Here is a 16,666-nt window from a genome sequence, read left to right on the forward strand (position 1 = left end):
ATCTGTGCTTAGCCACAGGTGTAACTGCTGGCCCACGGATTGCAGTCTGTTGCTCCTCCTGCTGAATGAATCGGTGCAAATGAAAACAGCAATGTAAGCAAGTGTGCTTTTTGATTTTGCACTATAAATTCCTAGTTATCATCCATTTTCATTTTGAGTATCAAAATAGACACCTTGGTGCACCACTGGAGGAGCCCCTTCAACGAAAGCCTTGTAGCTCCAGCAGCTGAGAGTACTGGCGGCAGGCAGCCTTGAGCCATTGGCCACTTAAGCAGGTGCCTCAGCTGTAGAGAGCCACCTGGCTCAGGTGGCCTGCATCCAATGACTTATGGATGCAAGGTTATAAATGCCTAGTCATCTTGGCCCAACCCAGAACAAAGCTTCAGATTATCCCCATGGCTGTGGTTGGGCCAGTATGACAGATAGATTTCTCCCTCTGCCCAGTCCTGCTTCCCACCCCTTTTTTTTCACAGGGGTTAACCTTAAGGGGGCTTCCTAATAAACATCCTATGTCTATCTCAGAATCTGCTCTCTAGGGAGCCCAACCTGTGACAAGTCTCAATGTTTATTTTACTAAAATTTCATCTCATATTAAGTACAGAAAGTGAAGCATTATAGGAGGAAATGAGGAATGGAAGGGCATTTTATAATTTAACAAGATATCAGTACAGATAGCTGGCTTTTCCATTAATCCAAAAAGCTCCATTATCACTAGGCAGTTCTGGCTAAGATAATGTCTACAGTATCATGACTCAGAGAAATCTGCAAATAGAAAAGTCTTCCTAACCTGCATCTTCCCTTAAAAAAAAAAAGTAATCAATTGTGGATATTTCAGGTCCAGTGGCCCTTCTGTGCCACTCAAATCTTCCTCAGGGGACATGTACTGATCACAGTGATGTCCTCATTTCTCAACCACCTCCCTACCCAGTGGCACCAGGCTTTATCCAACTTGTCACCAGAAGGAATCCTTATAGCTCTTAAGGTAAAATGCTAAGACAGCTGAAGTCTGACTATTCTTCTAAAGTAAACTCAATTTCTACAATGTGAAATGTTTGCTTCAGGGACAAGAATGTAAAGAAGAAACATGGAGGCCAAGTGCTGTTCCAGAACAGACCAGGAAAGAAAGCTATTGGAGGCATGGGTTGGTAGTAGTAGGAAGGGAAGCAGGTGGCCATTGCTGGATCCAGGTAAAAGAAGAAGAGGTTGGGGAGCATCCCAGGCCCCATAAAGTACCCTGTCACAACTCCCCACTATCCCCCAGGGGCCTAGGCCTGCTCCCAGCCCATCCCTGACTGCTTACCATTATCGCACACCTCTATTCCTGTACCTGGTGTTAGGAAGTAGGGGGGGGGGGGCACGGAGAAGACAAGGGTCCATAGGGACACATATTCCTGGCATTTCAAGTCAAAATCTTAAACACATTTTCCACAGAAACACTCTGTCATAAAACAGAGTTTGGGCTCTGGGATACTACTGTGCTTCTGGGACTTCAGTTAAATGTGCTTTTCCAGCCTGATCTCAGCTCTTAATCAACCTCTACAACCCTATTTCTGAGATCAAATGCCATTAATTCAAAAATAAACTTTCGGAGCAAAACTTCTTTGTGTTAAAGCCTCCTCCTCTTCATTTTCCTCCTCCTCCTCCTCCTCCTCTTCCTCCTCCTCCTCCTCCTCCACCTCCTCCTCCTTTCTCTCTCTCTCTCTCTCTCTCTCTCTCTCTCTCTCTCTATATATATATATATATATATATATATATATATATGTATTAATCAAGCATTAATCAAAGGTGACAACCTTTACTTGCTAAATATGTGAGTTTCAGATAATATGCATTAAGTTCCTCCAGTCATTAAATTGTGGCCAATTTCTGTGGAAAGAGAGAATGTCTAAGGAAGGAAAGGTGGATGAAGGCCCACCCCTGCAGTACCGCATTCACCTTACACACGCACCCTCTCAGAGAGTTTACAGGCAGGGCGACTCTGGACAAGCAACTTTCCCTCTTTACATCTTGGTTTCCTCACATCTTGGTTTCCTCCTAATTGTACACAGATTTGTTAGAGCTCAAAAAGTATCAGGTTTTACTGCCATAATGTGACTCCAACTGAAATGACTGCAACCAGGCCTATAGTTACTCAGCAACCCTAAGGTTTCTTTGCCTCTATTTCAGATTTAAAATGGCTCCAATAGGGCCCTGGCCAGTTTTCTCAGTGGTTAGAGCATCGGCCTATAGACCGAAGGGTCTCGGGTTCAATTCCCAGTCAAGGGCATGTATCTGGGTTGCAGGTTCCTCCCCAGGTCATTCGGGAAACAACCAATCAATCTCTCTCTCTCTCTCTCTCTCTCTCACTCTCTCTCTCTCTCTCCCTCCCTCCCTTTCTCCCTTCCTCCCACTCTATCTAGAAAATCAATGGAAAAATATCCTCCGGTGAGGATTAACCAAAAAAAAAAAAAGTTCTAATAGGTTTCTTTCAACATGTCAAATTAGGGAAAAGAATTAGTCATAGTTAAACAATTTGAGAGAGCAATGGTGCCAAATTGACACCATCTGGGAAATCCTCTGTCTATATTTAATGTTTCAACTATTCACTTTTTTTTTTGCTTTGCATTTTGTCCTGTTGAAATCATCTAGTTGTAGTGGTGTCTGTTACTCAGGTACCTGAGTCAAAAATGTGCAAATCATGGTAAAAACCCTGATTGCACCCTCTTTCTTGATTTGTGCACTTGGCTTCTTTTGTAACCAACATACAGTTCAGCTCCCCACATAATCCAGTCTACATACTGATTGGCATTCAAAGCAGCACAGCCCAGCCTCCATCAGTAACTGAACCTCACTAGGGTCCTCGAGACAGTGCCAAGGCAGACCCAATCAACAACTCCCACAATACTTATAACCTAGTTCTCCCTTTCCTCTCACTTGCAATCTCTCTCCCATCATTTAAATGCCATGAATGTCTCAATCTCTTGTTCTCCACTTACAATATTAAACAATCTCTCTGCCACAGCTAACTTATATGATGTCTCCCTTTTTGATTGGTCCTCCTATCCAATCTCCTCACTGCTAGCAGCTCTTGCTCTCTTTTCCAAAGTAATATTAAACCAGTTGTGTGCCTTGTGATTCTCTAGCTCTTTCTTTTCATTACAAAGACAGCCTCAGAGTGTTTCACAGGAGGTATCATGGAGGGAAATGTGATGCCCTCAAATTCATATGTTGGATCCCTGACCCCCAGTATTACTGTATTTGGAGAGAGGGCCTTTAAAGAGGTCATTAAGGTTAAATGACACCTTTAAGATATGTTCTAATCCGATATGATTGGTGTCTTCATAAGAAGAGGGATGTGCACATGCAGAGACAAAGCCATGTGAGGACATAGGAGGAAGGTGGCTGTTTGCAAGCCAAGAAGAGAGGCTTTAGGAGGTCTGAGATCTTGCTGAAACCTTGATCACACCTTGATCTTGGACTTTCTAGGACACGAGAAAACAAATTTTGGTTGATTAAGCCACGCAGTTTGTGGTACGTTGTTATGGCAGCCCTAGAGGACTAATACAAAGGGCTTAGGACAACGAATTGGTCTAGGCAACCTCCCCTAAAAGACTGCATGTTTATATCAGCACACTGTTTTTATTTAGACTGCACATTTATTTCAGATAGCTTTCATGAAAGTGAGAGCTGAAGAGATTGTCATGAAAGTCAGAGCTGAAGAGATTATTTGTGGCATTCAAGCTCCCCCTTACCACAAGGCCCCTCTTTCCATACCCAAATCCATCTGAACCCCATCACATTTCCTTTGGGTTATTTGAGCATCTCACTCTGCTCTGTAACGTAGTTTCTCATCATTCCCTAGTTCTGATGTCTGCTCAATCCTAACCAAGAAAACCTGCCTCCTTTTGACCACGACCAGCTGGCCTCTATGACTGGCTCTCAGCATACTTCATGTCCCTTCCCTTCTGTCTCTTAATCAAAGACATGCTTATTCCATTTCCCATAAGACTCAGTAGTCAGCATGTGTACTTATAGCACTGTGCCCAAACAGGAGAGGTAGACACCTCCCCGACTATATTCCTTTTGCAAGGGATGCTATAACAAAGCACCACCAACTTAAACAACAGAAACGTATTGTCTCCTGGTTCTGGAGGCCAGAGGCCCGAGATCAAGGTGTCAGCAGGGTTGGCTCCTTGTGAGGGCTGGGAGGGAGGATCTGTTCCAGGCCTCTCTCCTAGCTTCAGGCGGCTTGCTGGCAATCTTTGGCTTGTAGATGCTTCACCCCAATCTCTGCCTTCATCTTCACATGACGTTCTCTTTCTGCGCACGTCTCCATGTCCAAATTTCTCCTTCTTATAAGGACATTAGTCATATTGGATTAGGGGTCCGCCCTACTTCCATCTGACCTCATCTTAACTAATTAAATCTGCAGTGACTCCCTTCACAAATGAGGTCACATTCTGAGTTACTGGGTTTAGGACTTCAACATAAGAATTTTGGGGGGAGAACACAATTTAACCCATAACACCCACCTTATGCAAAAGTATACCTGAAGGTTCCCAGAGTACTTTAATCCCATCTGCTCCCCTCTACTCCACCATGGGAGTTAAAAATAGAGGAAATGGCAGAAAACACTGTGGTAGAAAGGATCTGCCATTTTTAAAGAGGATTTGTGACCGCATTGTCCATGTGTCTAAGCTTTCTCAGTTTTGACATGAAGGGGCTGGGAGCCCTAGATTGCTGCTAACACTTCTAATTCAAAAATTCTCCAATGTATGGAAATAAAGTGCTTCAATTTCAGCAATGGAAGGAGGCAATGTTAAAAGTCCCATGAACTTATTGTGGTGGCCATTTTGCACTAGTATATACAAATATCCGACAATTACTTTGTACACCTAAGTGTACATGAAACTAATATAATTTAATTATGCTTCAATTTTTAAAATTTACGTTAAAAACATGTAAAGAAACCAGACTTTTTCCACTTAAATGTTTTAAACAATCCAATGATTCCTATCATTAAAAAAAATTCTAGAACAGAAATTTTTACCCTTGAGATCCATGAATTATTTGGGAGGATCTATGGCTCCTCCAAATTACACGCAAAAATGTGGATTACTTGTGTGTACCCCTATGCCTTTCTTAGGAGATGGTCCACATTTTCTAAAATATGTTTTATTGATTTTTTTTTAGAGAGAAAGGAAGGGAGAAAGAAATAGAAACATCCATTGGTTGATTCCTGAACACCCTCTACTGGGGATTGAGCCTGCAACCCACGCTTGTGCCCTGACTGGGAATATGAACCAGAACCTCTCAGTTCATGGGACGATGCAAAATCCACTGAGCCACACTAGCCAGTATGGAGATGGTCCATATTTTTTTTTAAATCAGATTTTCAAAGAGGCCATGCCTCCCCAAAGTTACAGCCTCTGTTTGGAATACTAAAAGGCTCGTGTTCAGCAGAGCTGACCACCCAGTAACTACCAACACCTTCTCAAACCCGAGCAGCACTGCTCTGGGCTGACACCTCTCTAGATCACCTGCAACTTTTCTTGGGAATAGGGTCCTCAAGCTCGGCTTTTCTCGCCTGTCATCACTAAGTCTACTTTCATCCCTGACTTGACTTCACTCAGCCAGTCTCACCCCCCCACCCCATCCCTGAGGTTATTCCATAATGCCTGATGGGCCTCGACTTCTTCATGGGCCAATTGCCCTGCATTTTAAACCTAATTATTTGCTTTCTCCCTACCTTTATCTCTCAGCTTCAGCTGAAAACTATGTCTGCCCAAATACCAACTACCCAGATCTCCAAATCTTCCCTTTATCAGACATCAGAGAGAATCATGGTGGGCCAAGGGTGTGATCCCCATACTGCTATGCACTTGGGTACCCTCTCTGAGAGTTTAGCTGGACCAAGATGGACAGTACACTCACACACACACACACACACAAAAGAAACAGAAACTCCTTTTCTTGGTGCTCATGACTTAAATTCTTCCTATCATCTTCCCAAATATTGTTCCTATAAGATTCCTTCCCTTTCCAGCTCTTAAACCTACATCAGTTCTTTCCTTCAATTACACTCAGATCTTCCTAATTCTGGAAAAGCCTTTTACTGCTTCTTCTGGTTACCATCCCATTTCTCTCTGTTCTTTACTGGTCTGTCTCTTGAATACATGGTCAATATTCCCTGCATTTCTGATGAAAATATCATGGTGTGGACAGAATGAAAATATGGAGACAAAGTAGAAGTGACATGTGGGGCCAGGGTTTTGCAAAATCTGATTGAACTCAATAACTACTAACTGCATTAGTCACTGTGTTTAGGTCTCCAGTATACAAACTGAATCCAACATGGCAGGTTCAGTAATTGGCTCAAGGTCGCAGGTAGTCATTGGTGGAGCCCAGATTTAAACCCAGGTGTGTGACTCCAGAATCTCCTTTAAATGGATTTATCTGATGGCCATTGGAGGGGCAAGAAATGTGCTGTGGGCTTGCAGAGGAAGACACACTTAATTATTATTGTTATTTCAAGGTAGACAAGAAATGAGAGAACTGTTAAAGTGTCAGGTTTCCTGAAAAAATTAAAGATTGGCTTAGAGTCCAGGTTCTGGGCATCTGTAACTGGCTAGAGCTAAGAGAAAGCTAGAGACAACTAGAAATTCTTCTGAATTTGGATTTGTCCTGCCCAAAGGTTGCTAGGTAGACAAGCAATCGCCAAAACCCATGGAAACCTGACTCTCTTGCACTGCTCAGCATGGCCTTAGAGGCAACATTTTCTCTACCATCTGCTTCTCCCTTTGACACAGGTCTACTTCTTTCTCATTCCCTGGTTCTGTGTATCTTCCTGCTCCTTATTCTCTAAGAAAAGGCCTTTGGTGCACTTTTTTATCTTAATTATTCATCTCAAAAAGCATGTACGGAGTGGTGGGCAGGATCGGGAGGAGGGGTCAATGAGGGGAAAAGGAGAAACATCTGTAACAAAAATTAATTAATAATAATAGTAAAAGCATGTACAATCCTATGGTTTGTAAAACAGTATCCCAATCTGAATAGGCAGCTGTGGCTTGTCTCCCAAGCCCCCAGTCTCAAACCTCCTGCTTAATAGACTGGTCATTTTGATGTTACTTCAGGCTCAAAATTTATACAAGTGAACTTTTAATCTTCTCAGAGCTGCCTGCCTTTCCCAATGCCACTTAGTGTCCTTAGACATCACTATTCTCTTAACCCTCGGAGCCCTCGTCAATTTCTTCTTTGTCTTCTGGATCCAACCATTGTTGCATTCTGTCAATGATTTCCCAGTTTCTTTTAATTTCTTCCCTATTTCACTCCTAGTGGTTCTAGTTCAGGTCTACTACCTCCATGTGTCATTCAACAATGACTGTGACCACTGAACAGTTTCTCCTGCCTCTGGCTGTCTCTCCCTTTTAGGCCACAATGTGTGGAATTGCCAAACTGATCTGCCTAAATCACAGCTTGGATCCTGTCAGTGCTTAGCTAAGAAAATCTGTGACTGCCCACGCTCTACAAAGAAAGATCCAGGCTCCTCAGGGGATTTTGGAGGGCTTTTTGCAGGCTGCTCTTTGCCTGATAGGTGGAGGCACAAGCAGAATGATTCAGATGGGGAGAAGCTTCGGGTTTAACAGAGTCCTCTTCAAACCAGCTCACCCTCCTGGGCCAGAACCATGGATCCACCCAGCTCTCTGCTGGCCATCCAGGATGCCCCACTCTGAGACCACTGTGCTTCACAACACTGTTTTCATTGTCTGGAGTGCTAACCCTATTCCCACCCACAATACAGATCCCAGCCAGCATCAAGGCCCCATTCCATGGCCACTCTTCCATGGAGTTTTCCCAGGATCTTCCTGGTGTTCCTCCACTCTTCTGAACATCTCTAAAGCAGTCTATTTCTAATACCACTCATTTGAGCATCAATCTTCTACTGCCATTGCTAGATTTCTTGCACTGGCATGTTGAATTGTCAGTTTTCTCTACATCTTTGCATGGTCAGTGCCAAGCAAGCACTACATATAAAATAAAAAGTTATATTTAATGACTATCTGCATAATAGTTAACATTGTATATTTTTAATATTTCAAGCACACAGAGTAAAGACACTGGCATAACAGACAACCATGCTACCAACAGCTAGATTTAACAATTTATTAATTTAATAATTAATAAAATATGCTTCATAAATCTTTAAAAAGAAAGAAAATGAAAGTATTACAGAGAACAGTTAAAAACCATCTTCTTCTCCCAACCCCTATACATATACTTGCTACTCCCCTTTCATGAACATTTGTACTTTTAGCAATATATGTCTAGTTCTGTAAATAATATCTGCAATTGTTTGAGTACCTTAAAATTTTACACAAATATCATATTGTATCTATCTTTTCTGATGTGGCCCTTTTTTCACCCAAGAAGAGATTTACTCATGTTGATACCTGTATTCATTGTGCTGGTTGGTCTTTCATTGTAACAGTTGAATCATTCAGTCCCTATGAGAAGGAAATGGCATACCCAAAAGATTTACCTGAAGGGAGTCCACTGAAGGAACTCAGGGTTAAGGGAACCAACAGGGATAGTGAAACCCCAGGGACCAGCAGTACTAGAAAGCTTTTGTGCAGATTATCTTTACTCCAAATGTATCCTTCGTTGCCAGCTCTGTGACAATGGATCTGAACCCTTTAAATATCTTGCCTTGGCCAGCTGGCATGATGTCAGTAGAGGGTAGGGAGGTGATACTGTAGGAGAAAGGGTTTTGCTCCCTGATCATTGGCTCCTGCAGTGTACACAGCTTCTCCAGTGCGAAGTTCCTGCAGCACCCACAACTTGTGCAGTGTCTGGCAGCCAGCAGTGGATTTGCAGCCTCTAGTGAGTCCCCTCCCTGTGAGAAGCTTTGCTTGGTGCCCTAGAGAGACGATTCCCAGCAGGTTCCAGAGCACAGATTTCCAGTAAGTTCCACCAGAGAAGCACCATCGTAATGTCTCTGCTGTTTAGTGAGCCATTGCTGTGCCATCTTATGAGGGTGGAGGATAGGGGGAACTCCTCCTTGGGCGCTCTATGGCAGCCAAAGGGACAATGGTTGCTCTCATATCAGCTACACCTATATTCTCCAGAGTTCTCTTTTCTTCCTACTAGCCAACCTCTCATTACTCTAATCCCTTGTTATATGAATCATTATTAGAATTTTTGTTTTATTGATTGATTTTAGAGAGAGAGGGAGAGAGAGAGAGAGAGAGAGAGAGAGAGAAACATTGATTTGTTGTTCCATTTATCCATGCATTCATTGGTTGCTTCTTGTATGTGCCCAGACCAGAGATCAAGCTTGCAACTGTGGTGTATCGGGATGACGCTCTAACGAACTGAGCTACCCGGCCAGGGTCGTGAAGCATTCTTTATATTAAACGCTCTCTGTTCAAACTACTGTGTGACTCCTCTCTCCTGACTGGCCTCAAACTGATGATGCACAGTCACCACTTCTAAGACTGAAGTGCCCAGGGCAGAAGGCAATTACTGAAACGAGTAAGAAACCAAGTTATGGGAGAGGCGCTGCCTTGTTAGGAGAACAGATACATAAATGGAGATTTATTTATACAATACAATAGTTATGCTAGGTAGTCTCCATTTTCCCTTCCACACACATTCTCAACGCTTCTCCATCCTGCCCTGTGCCTCGGAAAACGACAATGAGTGCTAGTAAGTGGTTAACACCAGCACTATGGAACTAAAATTACCCTGATTTGTGGTGTCTGTTGATTTCCGTGGAGTAAATACTCCCACCATGGTCAATTTCAACTTACGGATGTGACGTCACTGAACATTGATTTGGGAGGAGATGCTCACAGTTGACCCCAGCAGAGCTCGGTCAGCTGACCTCTAAAGACTGCAAACTCCTACTCCCTTGCCCTCTTGCTTTCTAATGGGCTTTGCCAATGGGAAACCCAGTAGAAGAGAGGTGAGATAGGAGAACCCTGCTCCCTCCAACAGCCCATGGTTTTGGGGTGACTGTGTTTCTCTTCTCACAAGTCTTAGTTAGGTTGTTTCTACTTTCTCTCTATTACACAACAAGGCTATGGCGAGCATCACTGTCCATGTGTTCTTGACCTATAGATGAGAATTTCTCCAGTGCTCAGTGAAATCTGAATTAAAAAAACAAAAACAAAACACCATGTAATTTTGAAATATAACTCTGTCCTAAATAGTGCATGGGACCTATTTACATACTAAAAAATTATTTGTTGTTTATCTGAAAATAAATGTAACTGGGAGTCCTGTTTTGTTTTTGTTTTTGCTACATGTGGCAATTCTACCTGGGGAGACTCCTACCAGTGGAATTTCTTTGTGGGTATTGTTCTTCCTAAAAGAATGTCTCCAACATGATTTGGGTTCTGTAAATTATATATGATGAATTAGTTTATTTTCTTCAGATGTCCTTCAATCTGGTTTCCCGTCACCTGCAATCCCATATTGGGTCTTCCTTTGATAAGGCTTGACAGCGGGTGAGGCCATGGCCACATGATGACAAAGACCTAGGGCTTTCAGGGGTGATTGAGCAAGACCAGCATGAGGCCTGTCCCTGGAGGAGGCAGAGGAACATGCTCCTGTCTCAAATTCTGGATGTCTAGACTCCAATACTCCTTATCCTCCACCCCCACTGACAAATGCCCCTGGAGGGGCCAGAGGGAGTTCACATTTGGAGCCCAGATCTTTTCCATTCCAGACTCTCCGCCCCCCTGGGACCCAGTGCCCAGAGGCCTAACTCTGAGGTTCTGCCCAGGCTTATACCCTTGAGCATATATTTAATCTTCTCCCTGTCTCCCTGACAAGTCTTGCCTCTGTGTGTGTGTGTTGGGGGTGGGGGGGTGGGGGGGGTTGTCTTTTCTGCCAAGGAATGACCTTTATTACAAAGTAAGATGACAAATTAATGTCCAGAAAGGCATTAATGGTGGTGAAATGTGCTGTCTCTTAGAAGCATTTGTATTTTAAGCAGTAATTCAAAGGGCTGGGGTTCTAACAATGGATCTTAAGAGACAATTTGAGAGGACCTTTCTGACACTTAACACATACAAATATGATTTCTTTCTCCCCTGGCAGAGGAAAGTCCTCGTCTTCTTTTTCACCTGTCTCCACAGGCTTATTTTATTTTTCCTCATCCAGAAGAGTTCCTAATCTTCTAACCTTGGAGATGTAGATTTTAAATAGGTCCAGATCTAGGGAAGATTGGTGTGTTGGATCCAGTCTGCTTTCTGAGCTTCCATCAAGCTGCAGGAAAAACGGTTGCTTTAGAGTTGTCCCACAGTGCCATCTGCTGCCTAAAAGCAGCAAGCATCGCAAGCTCTTTTTAGTAAGTTTACAAGAGCAGTTTTTTTCTTAAAGGGGAAGAGAGCATTTTGGGCTGCTTTGGTTTGCTTTGCTTTGTTTGCAATACTGATGAACATCTGTGCTTCTATATAACTAAAGACTTTTCAAACGATTTTGCTCAGCTAAGAAGACATTGCTCGAGGAGTGGGGGAGAAAAGGGGGTGTCTGGGTCTGAGATTCTAACAAGCTCTCAGGCGATGCCCACGCTGCTAGTCCGCTGGTCCGAGGACCACATTTGAATAGAGAGGGGATAGACCACTGTAGCACATGCTCCTGGGAAGGGGACTTTCATAGACAACCCTCCTTGGAGATGCAGATTTTAAATAGGTTCGGATCCAGCACAAGATTCCGGTGTTTGATTCCGTCTCTTACCCACTTCCCCCTAGCTACATTGCCTTATAGTTGTCTCACAGTGCCATCTGCGGTCTGAAAGTGGTAGGCTTTCACTCCGTCAATATTTTGGGAGCATCTATAGAGGCAAAGTTCTGTGCCTGGACCTTTGCAGGGACTCATACATAATGAGAGCTCCCCAGGGATGGGAGTGGAACAATATAAAATGCAGGTGGGCCACCAGGGAGCTGCTGGAGAGCCAAGCAAGAAGATATAAAGCTCAGAAGGTCTTCTGGGTGCCGTGTGGGGAAAGATGTCAGAGGGGGAACGTCTCTCTCCCTCCCCAGTCTGGAAGGTAATCAGCTCTACCAGAAACATTTACAGGTCACACCCAGCATCTGGACACCAGCCAGAAAGCCCCTCTCACCAATGTATTGAGCCAGGCTTCCTTCTCTAAGTCTGCAAAGCCCTCACTGTGTTTTGTGTCTATGCTGTAAAAACACTTCTCCCTCCTCTTGGTGTGAACTATTGTCACAAGGGCACAAATTCGGGATTACTTTTGCCCCCCTACTCCTACAGAGTTTGTGATGAAACCATTTTCCCATTTTAAAAAAAATCCTCCTCCTTTACCTATAGAGCTTAGGCCTTGTTCTAAGGGAGCAAAGCCATGAGTGACCACTTCCTTTCTGGGGGTTACTCCTCACATAGCCAAGGCTCTGCAACTGTACCAAGTTTGAGTCTCTATTCCTGTCGGATGAGTTTTTTCCTAGGAGGCTCCTCAAGCTGTGCCTAAGTCCAGGCCCTATCAGTTGCGAGACTCAGAAATCCAAGTCAACTGGCTTAAGCACAAAAGGAGAAATGTATTGGCTTGTTACTAGGAAATCCAGGGGTGAACTTCAAGCATGGAAGGAATGAGAGGCCCACAAGATGTTGGAAAGGCTTTCTTTATTTCCAGCCCTTAGCTCTGCTTCTTCCTCTGTTTGGCTCTATTCTCTCCCATTTTATAAGGGCTTCCTCTATGTGGTTGGGAAAATGACCAGCGAAACTTTCAGTCTTGAGATCCAAGGAAAATGAAAGCAGCTCTCATTTCTGGCACCCATATATGTGATTCTCAGAAATGCACTCTGACAGGCCTCATTTGATTCATATGCCCCTTCCTTGAACAAATCAGTGGCCAAGGGGCGAGGGTAGTGTATTCAAGTGCTGCAGTAGCCTGCCTCCAAGATAGCTCCTATGATCTCTGACCTCTTGGTATTAATGCCCTTGCATAATGTCCCCCAACATTGTATTGTGTTGGTGACCAGGAACAAAAATACATGACGTGTGGATCATTTGGGGCTGAAGCAGTCAGCACCCAGAAAGTTTAAGAAAAATGTTTTCCTCTCCCTTAACTGCCTAAAAGAATTTAGATAGGGGGCCTGGCCCAGAAAGAGAGCTATTACCAGAAATAACTTTTATTTGAATGACCTACCTGTATGGTAGGACAAACGTCTAAATACCAAACATCTGCTCTTATCGTCCAGTAAATTGCCCTCTTCACTTTTGAAGCATCAGGCCCCTGCTTCATTCCTTAGCTCAAGATGGCATATAAGCCTTAATTGCCCAACTTGTCCTTGAGTCCAATATATATGGGAGCCCCACATATATGTAATTAAATTTGTTTTTTTCTCCTGTTAATCTCTTTTATGTTAATTTGATTATTAAACCAGCCACAGAACCTACAAAAGTAGATTTTTTTTCCTCCTCTACAGTGGTCTGTGTGATCAATATAAAAATGCAGATGTGATGGTATGTGACTTCTGACATCAGATTATGGAAGGTCCTGCAACTTCCTCTTGGTCTTTCTCTTAGATCATTCCCTTGGGGAAAAGGTAGCTGCGTGTCCTGAGGAGAGGCCCACACGGTGAGGAATCAAGGCCTCTGGCTAACAGCCAAGAGGGGCTAAGACCTAACAGCCATGTGTGTGAAATTGGAAACAGATCCTCTAGCCCTAATCAAGTCTTCAGATGACTTCAGGCGTGGCTGACATCCAGACTGCCACCTCATGAGACACCCTGGAATGATACTGCCATGAGCCAAAGAATGCCAGCAGCCACCAGAAGGAGGAAGAGGCAAGGAACGGATTCTTCCGTAGAGCCTCCAAGGGGAACATGGTCCTGTCAACACCTAGACTTTGGCCCAGTGAAACTGATTTTAAACTTCCGGCCTCCAGAATGAGAAGAGAATAAAGTTTTGTTTTAAGCCACTAAGTTCATGCTAATTTGTTACAACAGCCATTTGAAGTGAATATAGTATTATTATCTAAAAAGCTCCCTGCAGTTGTCCAGTCTATGGCAGGCAATATAAAATAAATGGAATGGGCCCTGGCCAGTGTTGCTCAGTGGTTAGAGCGTTGGCCTAAAAACCAATGAGTCGCGGGTTTGATTCCTGTCAACGGCACGTACAGTCAGATGCAATTTGTCCCCAGCCCTGATTGGGGTTGTGCGGGAGGCAGCCACTCGATGTGTCCCTTTCACGTCGATGTTTTTCTCTCTCTCTTCTCTCTCTCTCTCTCTTTCTCTCTCTCTCTCTCACTCTCGCTCTCGCTCTCTCTCCCTTCCACTCTATCTGAACAAAAGTGAAAAAAAGTCCTTGGGTGAGGATAAAATAAACAAATGAATAAAACAAATGGAATGGTTTAGAAATAAGACTTATTTACTCTTTCTGACCATTCCTACAATATGTAGAAATACCCTATATTACAGAAATACAGATATTTACTTTTTTTTATCTTCACCCAAATATATTTTTTCATTTATCTTCAGATAGAGCAGAAGGGAAGGAGGGAGGGAGGAAGAGAGAGAGAGAGAAACATCGATGCAAGAGACACATCAATTGGTTGCTTCCCGCACCACCCTGACTGGGCCGAGGACAAACTGCAACAGAGGTACATGCCCTTGACTGCAATTGAACCTGCGACTCTTTGATTCGCGGTCCGACGCTCCAACCACTGAACCAAACCTTCCAGGGCACAGGTATTTACTTTTACTTTACAAGCTAAAGAGATAAGAAAAACTTGGCACAAATTTTGACCTCAAATTTGTAAAGAGGGAAAAAGAGATTTAAAATGGTACTTTTGCTTCCTTACTGCCAATGGCATAAACTTCTGTGATGCTTACTCTCCTAAAAAACCTTTAAATTGTATTAACACACTAGTTTTGAATCGCTTTCTGACAATCCTCTCTAGAATTCTTCTTTACCAGCTTGTTATTACCTTCCAATTTTGGTAGACTGAGAATGTTGCTAGGAAAATTTGTCAGTGGAGCAAAGATTTATCTAAGCTATCTATTCAAATCCTGTTTGCAGGCTTCTATTTCAGGAATGTAATTAAAATAGGTTACAGCAGTTTGAATTCTCACAGGATATAATCTCTGCTGGCCAATCTCTTTTGTGGATTTCATTTTAATTTGATATTAATTACAAGTTTCATCTAATTAAAACTTCTACTTTGTGATCCTCCCCTTACTCTGTATGCCTTGATATTCCTAAAATGGGCCTTGCAGTAATTTCTTCGTATGAATCGTGCTTATGTGTCCCTGAGTACTTACAGGTAGTTCTTCAGTGCAGAAAATTAGAGTTTGTGCCTTAAAATTTATATTGTCTGAGGGGACTATTTCCAGACAATGTTGCTCCCATTGATGGGAGATCTGTAGCTCTAATATCTTAGTTCTCACCAATCCACCTTTCAAATTACTTTATCCTGGGTGCTAAGGCAAAGTATGTATCACACATGCCTGAGTGATACACAGGCAAACACTCAGATGGCACAGCCACAGAGACAAGAACTCCTGCTGCTAGCTGATTTAATTGTTTTATGTGGATACCAAAAATAGAAGCAGATTCTACCTCTCCTTTCCTGGCTTCCCACTAATGACATAATGATGGAACAAATGTCAAAACTTCCAGAGCTTCAAAATCCTGATTTCACAGTAATCAAGCTTTTTAAAAATTGTTGTTACCATGTGACACAATGACAAAGGAGGTGGTTGTGAGAGGCACAAACCTAGCAGAACAGCAGTAGGCAAAAAAGAGAAGACCGCAGCCCATATGCCCAAAGCATAGACACCATACATGGGAGGTGGTTCGGTCAAGGCTCACTTGTGCAAGGGGATCTGAAAGTGAGATCATTAAAAATTTTTTTTTTTCTTTTCATGATTTTGGAGAGAGAGGAAAGGAGAGGGAGAGAGAGATAGAAACATCAATGAGCGAGAACACTGAATGGCCGCCTCCTGAACACCTTCCCACTGGGGATCGGGCCCACAACCTGGGCATGTACCCTGACTGGGAATTGGACCGGTGACCTTGTGGTGCATGGGTCGACGCTCAACCACTGAGCCACACCAGCCGGGCAAAAGTGAGGTCTTTTAAACATTAAATTATACACCATGATTTTTGGTGTTTTGAGCACTGTCATCTCATGGACGCTGAACCTTCATCGTGACTTTTTATCTGTGGCCAACTGCATGCTATTTATCTTCTGTGGCTGACTCTACTTTGGGTTCATGTTCAGTTTGTTCTAAACTAAAAATAAAATTACATTTAAAAATACCTGCTCAAGGGAGAACACTTTGTAAAATATATGATTGTCTAACCACCATGCTGTACACCTGAAACCAATACAAAGGAATGTTGAACGTAAACTGTAACTGAAAAAAAAATTAAGTTAAAAAAAAAGATAACTGCTCAAGGTGAGTAGTAGGGGAAAGGGAGGTTCCTGAAGCCAACCAAATCCTTCTACTATGCCACATTGCCTGCCCAAGAAGCGGGGCACAGATTTATTCATGTAACCCATTACTCACAAGAAAATTCAGAGGTAAGTTGTTGGTTACTTTCTCAAATGATCATTGTAGCTGCTACCACATCTAATAATTACAACTAAACTTCCTTAATGACTGTACCAGTAACATTGACTTTGTGGTAGAGCTGAAGTGTATTGTTGAATTTTCTA

Source organism: Molossus molossus, unplaced genomic scaffold (genome assembly GCF_014108415.1).
Source record: "Molossus molossus isolate mMolMol1 unplaced genomic scaffold, mMolMol1.p scaffold_m16_p_2, whole genome shotgun sequence".
NCBI classification, from domain to species: Eukaryota; Metazoa; Chordata; class Mammalia; order Chiroptera; family Molossidae; genus Molossus; species Molossus molossus.